The 14,925-nt window shown below is 37.5% G+C and overlaps 1 protein-coding gene across 17 annotated transcripts in view; it reads right to left on the reverse strand.

Moving 5' to 3' along the window:
* FER (FER tyrosine kinase) overlaps positions 1-14,925 on the reverse strand; it is a 432,700-nt gene that overhangs the window by 391,127 nt on the left and 26,648 nt on the right. For 2 of the 17 annotated variants that reach the window (XM_072788255.1, XM_072788299.1), the window contains exon 3: positions 5,311-7,104. The exons of 13 other annotated variants lie outside the window; for them this stretch is intronic. The gene's annotated coding sequence lies outside the window, so the exon portion shown is untranslated. Of the gene's footprint in view, positions 1-1,530; positions 1,750-5,310; positions 7,105-14,925 lie in introns of all 17 variants that reach the window. 2 more of the 17 variants (XM_072788264.1, XM_072788247.1) reach the window with 2 other exon arrangements.

Here is a 14,925-nt window from a genome sequence, read left to right on the forward strand (position 1 = left end):
AGGGATTTTTCATTATATTCTCTTTTGTACATTTGACTCGTGCTGACTATATTCATACTACCTTTTCAAAAAATAAAGAATTTCTGAAGAAAAAAAATAATAATAATGAAAGCTAGATTAGCCCAGAAAAGTTTCCTAGAAATACCAAGATTTGAGATAGGAGTGGAAAATGACCATAATTTAGATTATAAAAAGTCAAAGAGGAAATGCATTCCAGGAAGTAGGAGCAATATGGGACAAAAAAAAAAAAAGGAATATGAGGTAAAGCTAAGAAAAAAAGTCTCCAAAATCAAGCTATATGTGGCAAGTGATAGAAGATGCCATACCAGTTTTCCTGCTATTCCACTGTTCAGGAAACTACTAAGGATCAAATTCCTTGAATTAATCGGTTTTTAAAGCAAAATAATAACATGGTCATGAATGTGATTTTTTTTTTTAATGACTAATTTACTGGTGCTACTTACATAAGTATGTTCAGTTTGTGAAATTTCATCAAGCTGAGCATCTGTGATTCAGGTACTTTTCTATCTGTATGTTATAGTAATAAATATAAAGAGGGACATAGAAATAGATTTTAATCTAATAGCTAGGCATAAAATAGCCTGAAGAAAGAGGAAAAAAACATAAAGTGAAACATAAGATAAATGAGTAAGTCATAGCAATATATAACTTGAAAAATGAGAATCTACAACTGACAATATCAGTGAGACTTAAGAAGAAAGATTCTTGACTTGGTGTATCAATTTAGGGAACAGAAGAGAGACAGATGATCCAATGACAACTTCAAAGCTTTTAATAAGAGATGTTGACAACTGGGATGCCCGAGTCGCTCAGCGGTCGAGCATCTGCCTTCGGCTCAGAGTGTGATCCTGGAGTCCCAGGATCGAGTCCTGTATCAGGCTCTCCGCGGGAGCCTGCTTCTCCCTCTGCCTGTGTCTCTGCCTTTCTCTCTCTGTGTCTCTCATGAATAAATAAATAAAATCTTTAAAAAAAAAAAAAAAGAAAAGAAAAAGAAAGAAATGTTGGCAATATCAATGGAATTGGAAGAATGAGAATATGGAGCTCCTTTAAGGAAAAAATAAAAGAGATTTGGTAGAGTTACGGATACCAGGATGAAAAAGAAGATATTCACAATGCCAAATGTCAGAGAAAGATGTGAAAATTGCAAAAAAAAAAAAAAAAAAAAGTCATTATTGGAATGTGGGGATAAATTTGATATAGTGAAGCAGTATCTCAGAAGCTCCTACCTCTAATAACTAATATAAAGAACAAAAAACTGCTTTTAAGAAAGATCAAAAATTTAAACATAATAAAGCAAATACCAACTTCATGCTACAAGTTTCACAGCACGGTTTCAAGGAAAAGAAAGAGAAAATTCTGGTGCTCTATGTACTATGGCAACATGCCCAATACTACCCCAACTTCCAGAAGACTTTCTGAGGAATCAGAGTTAACAAAATCCTGAGAATTCACACTAGATACTCCAATATGAAAAGAAGCAGGCCAATCTAGTGAAAGTCAAAAAAATACCTGAAGAGAGAAGCCTCCCTGCACCAGGGCAGGGCATTACAAAATGTAGAAAGGTCAGCCTCAGCTTGCCATACACCAGGCTCTGTGAAGAACTGGTGGATGAAATTAAATCCAGGAGAAGAAGATGTTTATGGGATTTCCTAAGAGAAAGTGAATCGGAGAGCTTCCAACTAGGCCAAACTCAGCCCCAGCCAATATCTCTCAACCACCTTCAAGCTCCTACAACAAAGAAACCAAAATTAAAAGCAGAACCAAGCTTCTGGTACAGATAAGATGACACAGAACATTTTTCCCAGTTCCAATGCCCAAGACATAGCTATAGACACAGGAAATAGCACAAAAGACTACCAAAGAAGAACTCTGGAAGAGGGACAGAAGGCAACCTCCATTGGCCCTAGGACTAGAAGAACAGCACAAAGGCGGAGCATTTCATGTTCTCCCCACCCAACAGAAGGTCACTGAGACCCAACTTTTCCCAACCTCCCACTTAGTAACAAAAGGCAGCCCATCTACATAGGCTAACTCCCACAGGATGCAACAGAAATCACTCTGATGACAGTCAGAGAGCCAGACCCTACCAAAAAGAGAAATTATGAGCCCCACCAAAAACAAAGAGCCAGGAAAAGCACTCTCCTTACCTGCTAGGCCTGAGAATCCCCTTTCCACCAAGAGAAACTGTAAGAGGCAAGAAGAGCCAGCAACAGCGACCCAGCTATCAGGTCAGGAAGCCTCCTCGTCTTCTCAGGTCTGGGGATGTCCTTCCCCACCCAAGGACAGCATAGTGGGCAGGCCGAACCAACAAAAGGATCTGAGCTGAAACTGCTGCTCTCTAAGACTTTCCTCTCCTACTCAGAGCCAGTGGGACAGCCAGGGGGCACAGTAAGGAAATTCTACCTTAGTTCTTTTCTACCAATAGATACCTAAGTGGCTCAGCCCATGAAAAACATCTTCTACTCTATCAGGCAACACCGCAGGAACCTGTGGGAGTCCTAGTTATATTAGACAAACAAAGCAAACCAAGATAACAGCACAAAGACTCTGACAATTAACTGTCATTGAAACCACAACCCATAAAAATAGGCCAAAAGGTCTGCATGCTAAACCTAAACAGAAGAACTTCCTGTGAATACAAAACATTGAAAGGGACCCCAGGGTCTCTGACATTAATAGATAAAATATCTAAGATTCAATTGAAAAATCACTTCTCATACCAAGATCCAAGAAAAATCACAACTGAATGAGAAAAGACAATCAACTAATGCCAACATTGAGATGAACTGGATTTTGGAATTATCTGAAAAGGATTTTAAATCGGCTTTCTTAAAAATGCTTCATCAGTTATAAATTCTCTTAAAAACAAATGTAAAAATGGAAAATCTAAGCAAAGAAATAGAAGTCATAAAAATAACCAGATGGAAATCACAGAACTAAAATAATGCAAAAACAGGAAGAAAAAACTCACTAGATAAGCTCAATAGAAGAGTGGAGATGAAAGAGGATATAATCAGTGAGTAAGGAGAGAGCCATAGAATTGAACCAATCCAAACAACAGAGAGAAAACAGACTGACAAAAAAGAATAAAGCCTTGGAGACCTGTGGGACAGTGACAAAGGATCCAACATTTATACCACCTGAGTTCTGGAAAGAGAGGAGGAAGAGAGTGGGACTGAAAGATCATTCAAAGACGTATGTGCATCTTGGGGAATAAGCTAATATAAAGTTACAGAAATCAAGACAGTGTGATCTTGGTAGAGTATAAACAAAGAATTAGAAATACAGAAAAACAGAGAATCCAGAAATAGACCCATACAAATATGCTCAACTGCTTCTTGGCAAAGGTCTAAAAGCTATTCGGTGGTACTGGAGCAGCTGGTGATCTACAAGCCAAGAAAGAAAGAGAGAGAGCAAGAGACAGACAGACAATCTTGACCTAACACCTTAAACAAAAATGAACTCAAAAGGATCATGAACTGGGGCACCTCAATGGCTCAGGCGTCTGACTCGATCTTAACTGTGTGACCTGATTTTGGCTCAGGTCATGATCTCAGGGTCATGAGATCAAGCTTGCACTGGGTGTGCAGCCTGCTTAGGATTCTCTCTCTGCCTCTTCCTCTCCCTTGCCGTCACGTGAGCACAAGTGTTCTCTTTCTCTTAAAAAGAAAAAAAAAGGATCATAAACTTAAATATAAACATAAAATTACAAAACTTCTAGAAAAACTTCTTGGCACAAAAGCACAAACCGTAAAAAAGAAAAATCAAGAAACTGGAAGTAAAAACTTTAGCCTGTGAAAGCCCATGTGAACAGGATAAAAAGACAAGCTACAGACTTTGAGAAAATATTTGGAAAGGATATATCTGACAGAAGACTAGTATCTAGAATATAGAAAAATCTCTCAAATTCAAGAGTTAACAATAACCACAACCCAACTAGAAAATGAGCAAGAGATATGAAGAGACATCTCACATAAGAGGATATGAAAATAGCAGATAAGCACATGAAAAGATATTCAACATAATTAGCCTACAGGGAAATGCAATTAAAACTACAATGCGAGGGGAGCCTGGCTGGCTCAGTGGTGGAGCACGAGGCTACTGATCTCAAAGTCATGAGTTCAAGCCCAATGTTGGGCATGGAACCTACCTAAGAAAATAAATAAAATTATTTTTAAAATTATTAAAAGAAAATAAATAAAATTGTTTTTAAAATTATTAAAAGAAAATAAAATTACTAAAAAACCTACAATGATATAGCACTATACACTTATCAGAATGGCTAAAATAAAATATAATGACAAGACCAGATGGTTGTGGGAACATGAGAAAAACCGTATTACTCATTTGGTGTTGGTCAGAAGACAAAATGGTACAGCAACTCTGGTTTCTGATAAAACTAAACATTCAACTACATTATGACCCAGCAACTGCATTCTTGGACATTTATGCCAGAGAAATTAAAACATATCTTCATACAAAAACCTGTACACAAATGTTCATAGCAGATTCATTCTTAATAGCCCCAAACTGGAATCAGCCCAGAGATCCTTCAATGAGTGAATATATACGACCCACAGTAAAAAAGGAAAAATTGATACAGGCAACCACTTGGATGAATCTCCAAGAATTCTGCTGAATGAAAAAAGTCAATCCCTAAAAGTCACATAGTGTAGGATTCCATTTATATAACATTCTTGAAATGACAAAATTTTGGGAAAAGGACAGAGTAAGGGTTGCCAGGGTTTAAAGCTTGCAAAACAGAGTAGGGAAAAGTCATGAAAGAGGAACACAAGGGTTTCTATTAGTATTAGTACTGGTACTTTGATGGTGGGTGGATACATGAGCCTAGACTGGTAATAAAATTTTATAGGACTTAATACATACATAGCAAATGAATACAATTAAAACCAAGTACAATTAAAATGCATATTTCTATGAATAATATTAGTGGAATTTGTCAATGTTAATATTCTGGTTGTCATCTTATACATAGTTTTGAAAATGTTATCAATAGGGGAAACCGAACAAAATGTACCAGGGATTATTATTTCATACAACTCCATGTGAGTCTACAATTACCTCCACAGAAGTTCTAATTTTTTAAAAAAAAGTAACGCCCAAATCTCAAAGTATAGCTTGGAGGAAGAACAACATGTGGAGAGGGCATCACAAATTCAGCTACATTCTTCCATTAATAATAGGAAAGAGCTGCCCATTAACCCTAAGAAAGACGAAAAAAAAAAAAGGGCAAGGAAAGTATACAGTTATGCAGCAGCCACAACTTACAGAGAGAGACAGAGACATAGAAGGGATCAGACGGGCTGGTATATCAAGGACTGATCTGTCATGTGAGCTGCAATCCATCAGGGAAGTCCTCTGCTCTGTTCCCCCCGCATGTAACTCCAGTCCTTAAAACTGGGCCTTGCATGCAGTTTGCAATTAAAAAAAAAAAAAAAAACTGTTGAACGAATTAGGTACACACAGCACTGGAATGCTACACCCATTCTCTCATGCCCCACAGTCCCTACGACTTCTCAGTCTTCGTTCTTTAGGATACTTGATAATACTAGGTATTAATTTTACAACCCTAACCCTACAGATTCAAATTCCAACCCCTTTGCCTAGTAGTCAAAGCCAGCCGGCCGCACACAACCTTCCGCCCTCAGCAACAGAACCACACCTTACTGCACAGGGTTCCTTAAATGTCTCTGTGTCTTTGCAGATGTCCCTTCAGGCTGCAGGCTTTTCCTCCCTCGTCTGCCTAAAGAATTTTCGAGAGTGAAACTTTAAAGTAGTACTCTCTGTGGAGGCTTCTCTGGCTATCCCCACAATCAGAACCACCCGGGCCGACTCCGCAGATCTCAGGGGTCAGGTATGTATCTGTGATTAATATAAATACTTCTCACGGTATACATTAGCTATTCGTTGAAATATCTTTCTCCCACTAAACTATGAAACGTCACATATTTTTCATCTTCGCATCACTGGGGCTTAAGTTACAAGCCAGAATACAGTAGGCATTCAATTTATTGCAAACAATTTCAAGAGTGAAGCCATTTTTTAAGAGATTTGTACATGAAATTTTAAAATAAAAATATCTATAATTTAGTAGATAGTAAGTACAAATCAAGCAGGAACAGTATTAAACAAAAATGCATGCATGTATTAGTAAAGATGTCTACTTTAAATAGCATCTTTTAAAAAGTGAAGATAATGAAACTAATGAATTATTGACTATTTAGGTTTATTTAAATTAATTTTATTCAGCTTGTTATTAAGAATCAAATGAGTTATGTGGAGTTTTCAATTTACCATAGTCATCAAAAACTTTAACCATTAAAAATTGATATATTTTCAAAAATTAGAAGTTCATACTGTATAAAAGAAATCCATACATACTTTTAAATAAAATAGGTATTTATTAAATAGCAAAATATAAAACAGATAACTAGTTTCCTTGGTAGGATAACAGAATTCCCATAGTATTTCTTAAGTATAAGGGTATATGCAAGTATTTACTCTAAAATGTCTCCTGTTTTTAAACTTTTCTCTTCACAACGGGCAATTTCTAGGTTCTGTGAGAATACAGATGGAAATATTGTTTTTATGTAGCATAAAGAAATTTTCATCTGTATTGAATATTCTTTCAAATAAGATTCATTTATTTTTAACATAGATGATGTCTTATGATCAAAGTATTTTCTTTATTTTAACATTGACAAAGAGATTCAAATACACCATGGAGTTATGCTGAATTTTAAAAACATACAAATAAGTGAATAAAAACTATGTAATAGAAAGAGGAAGTATTTCATTCTTCCCCCAAGAGATATTTTCACAAGCTAGCAAGAAATTCAGCTGAGTTGGAATTTATAATCCTTGACTCATAAAACCCATCAAAATCAGTTTATGGTTCAAATTACTTTATTAGCATGTTTGCTCACTGATAAAGCCTATATAAAATCATTTATCAGTTGAAGTACAAATGTAGTTATCTAATGGTATTTCTTACCTTTCCTAAGTTTCAATACTGACAGAAATCAGAAACGGTGACTCTATTGGAACAAAATTTTAAGCTGCCTGCAGCAAGACAAAAACAAAGTCAGCCACCAAGTACGCAACTAATAGATTTACAAACCAAAAAACTGATGTCATATGAATACAAAGTAAGCTGTTTTTTTCATAAGCAGTTATACAGGCAGGAATGAGGAGTCACCAAAGTTTAACTATAAAGACACATCATTCATTTCCACTTAATATATGCTGACCTTGGCCACCTTACAGATTCAGTATTTAAAACTCCTCTCATGCTTTATTTGAAAGTGTTGCTTTTAGCTTAATTTAAAATAAAAGTTAATTTAACTGAAACAGCACTGGATTGTCCAGCCAGCCTACTGGAACAACATTAACGGATAATATATCCAACTGAGAAGGAACACTGCATGATCTATACACAAATGAACAATATGTTTGTTTCTGAATTAACTACTTTTTAATTTTAGAAATGTATGTGAAGTACTGACATTTAAAATTATTTGGGGAGAGAAGAATTATTAACAGAATTTTTTTCTTTGTTTTAAAGTACTAATATATATCAGTAGGCATTTATTGAGTAATTCTGGGAGAGATCCTATTAAGGGTACAAAAATAAAATTCCAGTTACTGCCGTCAAACAATTTACGGTGAACTAAGACTAAACAGACAACTTCATGGGTAATGATGATACACGTCACGTCATTCAAAATTCATTCAGCAACGTGTAGTGAACATCTATCTATGTGTCAGATATATTTCTCAGTGCCGGGAATATCAAGATCCATAAGATTATAGTCCCCAGTCTCAAAGGCCCACAAGTTCCTAAGGGTAACGAACCTGGAAATAAACAACTGTCCTATCATCCAATAGGTTCCCAAAGACAAATGTGTTATAAACTCAGCGGGGATACACAAGCGTGCGCATTTCTAGAGGCCATCCAGGAAGGCTTCACAGAAGACAAAAGCATGAGGCATAAAGTGCTACAAGGACACAGAAAAGGGAAAGAGCTCAGCTGAGTAGGAGAGCTCCAAAAGGCTTTTTAAGAGGAGAATGTCATGTCACAACATCTACCTGTATCACATGGTGCCCCTTAAACACACATGTTATACCTCACTTACACCTCAGGAAAGCTGGAGAGCATTTCCTAATTAAAAAAGAGGGACACGGGGAAGCCTGGGTGGCTCAGGGGTTTAGCGCCGCCTTCGGCCCAGGGCGTAATCCTGGGGACCCGGGATCGAGTCCCACGTCGGGCTCCCTGGAGCCTGCTTCTCCCTCCGCCTGTGTCTCTGCCTCTCTCTGTGAGTGTCTCGCATGAATAAATAAATAAAATCTTTAAAAAAATAAAAATAAAGTAAAAAATAAAAAAGAGGGAGAGGGGCAGCCTGGGTGGCTCAGCAGTTTGGCACCGCCTTCCGCCCAGGGCCTGGTCCTGGAGACCTGGGATCGAATCCCATGTCGGGTTCCCTGCATGGAGCCTGCTTCTCCCTCTGCCTGTGTCTCTGCCTCTCTCTCTCTGAGTCTCTCATGAATAAATAAATAAAATATTAAAAAAGAAAGAGGGAGAGAACCTCTCCAACAAGCCTTGAGGGATACTTAAGAAGAGAGCACATATACACGTGTTTATCTGCAAGTGTGTACACAGGAGGTGGCCCTGGAAACAGTTCTGGGTAACTCTACCATTTAATAGCTGTATAACTGCATTTTAATTAAACTTCTGGAAGCCTGATTTTCTTATCTTTAAAATTGGGGTAGTAGGGATGTCTGGGTGGCTCAGCAGTTGGGCGTCTGCCTTCAGTTCAGGGTGTGATCTCAGGATCCAGGATCGAGTCCTGCATCAGGCTCCCTGAATGGAGCCTGCTTCTCCCTCTGCCTGTGTCTCTGCCTCTCTCTCTGTCTTTCATGAATAAATAAAAATCTTTAAAAAATAAAAATAAATAATAATAAAATTGGGATAGTAACACCTACTTTGCAGGGTTGTTATGAAGATTATAGGAGATAGGATATATAACGTGCCTGGCTTTGGAGAGACATTAAAAAGTAGTCATTACTAATAAAGCATGAGAGAGAGAGATAGCACCCACACAAGACAGAACACGGAAAAGCAAGTGATGAAGGAGGGTTACTTTCCAAGTAGAAGTTTAAACACAAGCAAGGTCACAAGGGTAGGAAAATGAGGGACATGTTGGTGAAAAATTGTTGATCTGAAGGAAAACGAGAACAAAGATTAAAAACATTAAGTATGGCCACAATGCACACGACCTTGTATGGTCTAAATTGAGATACAACCATTATCTAGACACTTCTTAACCTTTTACTCTTCCTATATGATCAATTATTATAAAAAGAGCTCAGTGTTCAAATTAAGGCCAAGCAATTTTTTCCCTTCAAAGAGAAGAGCAATACAGGAAGAAGTCAAAATAATTTCAAAATCCATTATGTCTCCTTTCACATAGGTTCATTAAAGGCACACAGTAGCAGAATGGCAACCATAGAGGTTTCCTAAGTTATAATTTAAATGAACTAATCCAAAGCCAGTTTCTACCCTGCAATGACAGGGCCCCTCACGCCACTGTTTTGTTTTGTTTTTTAAAGATTTTATTTATTTATTTATTCATGAGCAACAGAGAGAAAGACAGAGAGAGAGGCAGAGAGAGAAGCAGGCTCCATGCAGGGAGCCCGACGCGGGACTCGATCCCGGGTCTCCAGGATCACGCCCTGGGCCAAAGGCAGGCGCCAAACCTCTGCGCCACCAGAGCTGCCCATGCCACTGTTTAGAATACCGAGGAGAGTCTGTTCCGTTCTTGGCTTCTTTTTATAAGACAAGTCCTTTCTCGAAAGGCAAGGTCTAATTCCCACTCCTGTTCCATCCTTTCTCTAAAGTCTTGTCTTCCCAAGTTGTTCCTCTAGAATTCCATTTAGTTTGTAAATGAACTTCCCGAAATCTCTACCCTTCAACTGCCTACCCTATCTGAAACCTGGATCCCCAAAAACACAGTGTTCACAGGCGGAGGATAAACCTTCCCTACATTGTACCACCTCTACCCATGGGGCTGGGGGGCTTGGGAGGTAGATGGATGGGTAATATTATCCTGATTCCCTAGTGCCACGTCCAAATCACTGCCCTTCCAATTTCATTCAAAAATCTCTTCTCATTCAGCTCTACCAAGTCCTACCCCACCTAGCTTTGTTGTCTCCAAATCTTCCTTTCAGTCTCCAGTCTCCACTTGCCCCCAAATCTTATTCTCTAACCCAATTCATATCCTCATCCATGGAAATTTTAACCTCTATAGTCTTTCTCTTCTCCAAAGATCCATTCAACCCAACTTCATTTCAACCACCCACTGCTACTGCCCATAGCCTAAATCTTAAACTGTTTCATCTCTGCAAAGGTAAACTTCAAAATTCTAGTTTTAGGCCATAACCTACTATACCATTCTTCCAGTACTGTTAACTATTACCACATCCACTCTTTAACCTCTAAAATATCTCCAGCCACCCACTGATTGAAGTATATTCTCTAAAATTTATCGGGACCCCCATATTCTCTCCCTTTAAGGGTGATGCCACCGATCATCCAGAACTGGGATATTTTTAAAAGTAAAATGAGGTGCTGTTCTTTATTATTCCAGAACTGTCCCAGGCAAACTTGGGCATGTAACTTCCCTACTTCTTTCCCTATAAATATTAAATCAGTTGATTTTCCCTGACCTCCTATCTTTCTATTGCATTTGCCCTAACAACTTTCAGCTGAGTCAATCCTTCTTCATTTCCTCTAGCCATTTTTTTAAAAAAGCTTTACTAATCAGTACCTTCAGGACTGTGTTCATATCGCCTACTCCAGATGGCTTCTTGGCCTCTGCCCTTTGTTATAATACCACTCAGTAATGAAAGGGTGTCCTATTCACAATAAATGTACTCAATAAATCTTAAAGTTTTACTCTATCTCTTACGTGTTTATTCTACAATGCATAAGAAAAAATAATTCCTTTTATAATTTCAGGTAGGTTAAAGAAGTCAAAGAGAAGTACTTCTAAATCAAAGCAATTATACTAATATAAATTAGCAGGTATTTTTCTTATTCTGAGCTCCTTAAATTTTATCTTCCCTATATATCCAATTGCTCTGGTTGTATGCTATTACTCTCTGCTGGTGTTTCTGTCCTCCTATATATCCAAAAATTTTTGGAATTATATGGAACATAGATAAAAATCAAAGGATAAGCAGGAAAAGCAAATTTCAGAACATGTACATCAGTGACCTATTTTTAAAATTATACAAACATAAACATGTGCTTCTAAATATATATTTTTTTTTTCAAAAACCAATTTGATATAAATCAAACTGTTAACATTAGCTCCTTCTGAAGACTGAGACCTGGAATAGTAAGAAGAATGTCACTTTCTATTTTATCTATTTCTAATTTGCGTATTTATCCTAAGCATGTATCTGTTTTATAACATAAAAAAATATAAGGAAAAGACTTCCCAACAAACTTTTTTTTTTTTTAAGAGATGTTTTCATTAGAGAAAGAACATGTGCGTGTGCACAAGCATGTAGTCAGAGGGACAGAGGGAGAGACTCTCTAAGCAGACTTCCCGCTAAGCACAGAGCCAAGTGCTGGGCTCAATCCCAAAACCCATGAGATCATGACCTGAGCTAAAACCAAGAGTCAGGAGCTTAACTGACGGTGCCACCTAACCACTCCTCAACAAATATTTCAAGACTGAATGTTAAGAAAGTAAAGATCAAATTTCACAGATGGAATGCTTAATATTAAAAAAATGTTCTCTTTCAAATATATTTATTTTATTTACCAAATGACAACAGTGCTTACATCTTCATGATAGCTACTTCTCTGAAAAATCTCCCAATTGTATCACGACTCATACAGTGCTCTGGTTTCATCTCTGTCCCTTTCCTAGTCTCCTAAATGAATTCCAGCTCTAACTGAGCACCTCAACAATGAATCAATCAAATCAGGTCCAACCATTACTGTGGCTGCCCAAAAAAGGAACCTGTCTTTTTGTACTAGGGCTTAGTAAAAGTCTTCCATTCATTCATTCATTCATTCATTCATTTATCCAATAAGTATTTACTCAATGTCTACAATATGCCAGGCAATGAGTGAGGCCCTGGGTACACAGAGATTTAAAAAAAAAAAAAAAAAATTTGGCCGCAGCCTCAGGGAGCTTACTATATAGGCAGTTTTAACACACGGCAATAACTGCTATAAGGGATCCCAGGATAAAGTGTAGTAAAAGCACAGAGTATAACCTAAACCCAGCTGGAACAAAAAGAAGGAGAAGGCTTCACAGACCTCCCTAAACCACCATGAGTAGTCCCTTCCTCACTGACACTTTTTTCTATCCTCTCAACCAAATAGGACTCTTCCCCTCTTTAAAAATGCTGCTTACAAGTTCCTCCTACTCCTTCCCCCCAAAACACCACTTGTTCCTAAATGCCATATAACACTTAAAGAAAACCAACCAAATCTGTAAAACTCAGAAGCGAGCAAGAAAGGAGAGAACTGAATGCCATTCCACACAAGCACCAGAGAGGACCTCTTCATGCTTAGCTCTGGTTGTCTCTACTAACGGGTTTATTCATCATTCGCATTTTAATCTGCTTCCTGCTTGAAATTGGGCATTTTTCAAAGACAGAACCTTAGACTGATACTGCTTTATAACGTCCATGGCAACTAGATATACATTCCTAGGTATAACCAAGTGGTTAGAAGGTGGGAGTGGGTAATGGTAGGTAGTGGAGGAGCTCCTTCAGACTTCTGTTGTTTTAAATGAATTTCATTTGCTGACAGGTGTCAGTGGATCAAATACAACATGGATCTCCCACAGTTTCCTTATCTTTAATTTAATGCAACCAAATGTAAAAACCTCAGCCAATGTCTACTTAATGATGGAATGACGGTTTTTTAAAAAAGCTTGGAATAAACACTTTTATTTCTAGCAACCTCTGAGAACTGGAAGGAAAAGAAACAAATTGCAAGTAAGTTTTAGATGAATAAGGTTCGAAGGAACCAGGCAATTCCCAAGAAAGACATTAAGTATACACAAACTGTATCTCTTAAAGAAAATATAAATCATGAAAAACAAAAAAGGACTGTTCAAAATTAAAAGAGAATAAAGGAGACATAAGAATCAATTGCGGGGGTCCCTGGGTGGCGCAGGGGTTTGGCACCTGCCTTTGGCCCAGGGCGCGATCCTGGAGACCTGGGATCGAATCCCACATCGGGCTTCCGGTGCATGGAGCCTGCTTCTCCCTCTGCCTGGGTCTCTGCCTCTCTCTCTTTCTCTCTCTGTGACTATCATAAATAAATAAACATTTAAAAAAAAAAAAAAAGAATCAATTGCAATGCATGAAACCTGATTGACTCCTGGATCCAAAATTCTAAAGAAAAAATTTTAGGGACAATTGGGGAGATCTGAATAAGGACCATTATGTTTAAAGATATTCTTAAATTAATGTTAATTTTCTTATATGTGATATTGATATTATAACCATGCAGGAAATTATTAGGATAGGCATAACAAAAAATTTATATTATCACAATCTTTCTAATATAGTTTTAAATGATTTTAAATATAGAAACGGGGCACTTGGGTGGCTCAGTAGGTTAAGCGCCAGGCTCTTAATTTTGACTCAGGTCATGATTTAGGTCAGGGTCCTGGGATCCAGCCCTGAGTCAGACTCTGACTCAGTACAGAGTCTACTTGAGTTTCTCTCCCTCTGCTCCTCCCTTCCTTGCACTCTCTCTCCCTCATTCTCTCTAAAATAAATAAATAAATCTTCAAAATATATAAATATATATAAATCTTTAATATATATAAAATAAAGCTATAAAATATATATAAACATGTAAAATATATATATAAGGACATAAATATATCTTTATTAACTTTTTATTATATTAACTCCAGAAGTATTTAATATATTAACTATTTTTTATATATAAAATTTATATATAAACTACATAATTTATTAACTTATATAAATATAAAAATATAGGGACGCCTGAGTAGCTTAGAGGTTGAGCATCTGCCTTCAACTCAGGGCATGACCCCAGAGTCCCAGGATCAAGTCCCACAACAGGCTCCCCGGAGGGAGCCTGCTTCTCCCTCTGCCTGTGTCTCTGCCTCTCTGTCTCTTATGAATAAATAAATAAAATCCTTAAAAAACAATCAAAAGTCATAGAAATTAAAAGCCACCACCAAGGAATGTAGACAATGATAGTATAACAGCACTGCGTGGTGACAGAGGGGAGTAGTTACACTTGTGGTGAGCACAGCATAATGTATAAACTTGTTGATCATTCTGTGGTACACTGGACACTGATGTAACACTGGGTGTCAACTATACTCAAATCAAAAAGATTTTTAATAAAATAAAAACAGAAAGTCATATAAATTAAATTTCAAGGGAAAAAGCAAAACAAAGTATTAACCAGTACATATTACAAATTTGCCAGATGGTTTTATTTCCAGCACTAACATTATTTCTAACATTATAATTAATTTCCCTTTCGGTGAAATAACCGATCTTTGACATAATGGCAAAGATAGTTGTCTAAAAGGTTTCTGGGCATGATGCCAGCATCTACCCAGTTGCTCATCCACCCAGTTGCTTAAAACCCAAAAATCTCAGAGTCATCCTTCAGAATGTTATGTTTCCATACCCAAACTATTCAAAGTCCCACAAATTCTGATTCAGATGTGTTTCAAATCCATCCACCTCTCTGTTCCATGTTGCTGGCACCTTACCGGGCCACCACTATCTCACCTCCGCTCCTACAACTGCCAGCTTTCACTTTCACCTGGCCGGTCAGTCCATTCCTCACACGACAGCTCAAAC

This window comes from Canis lupus, chromosome 2 (assembly GCF_048164855.1).
Source record: "Canis lupus baileyi chromosome 2, mCanLup2.hap1, whole genome shotgun sequence".
NCBI lineage: Eukaryota > Metazoa > Chordata > Mammalia > Carnivora > Canidae > Canis > Canis lupus.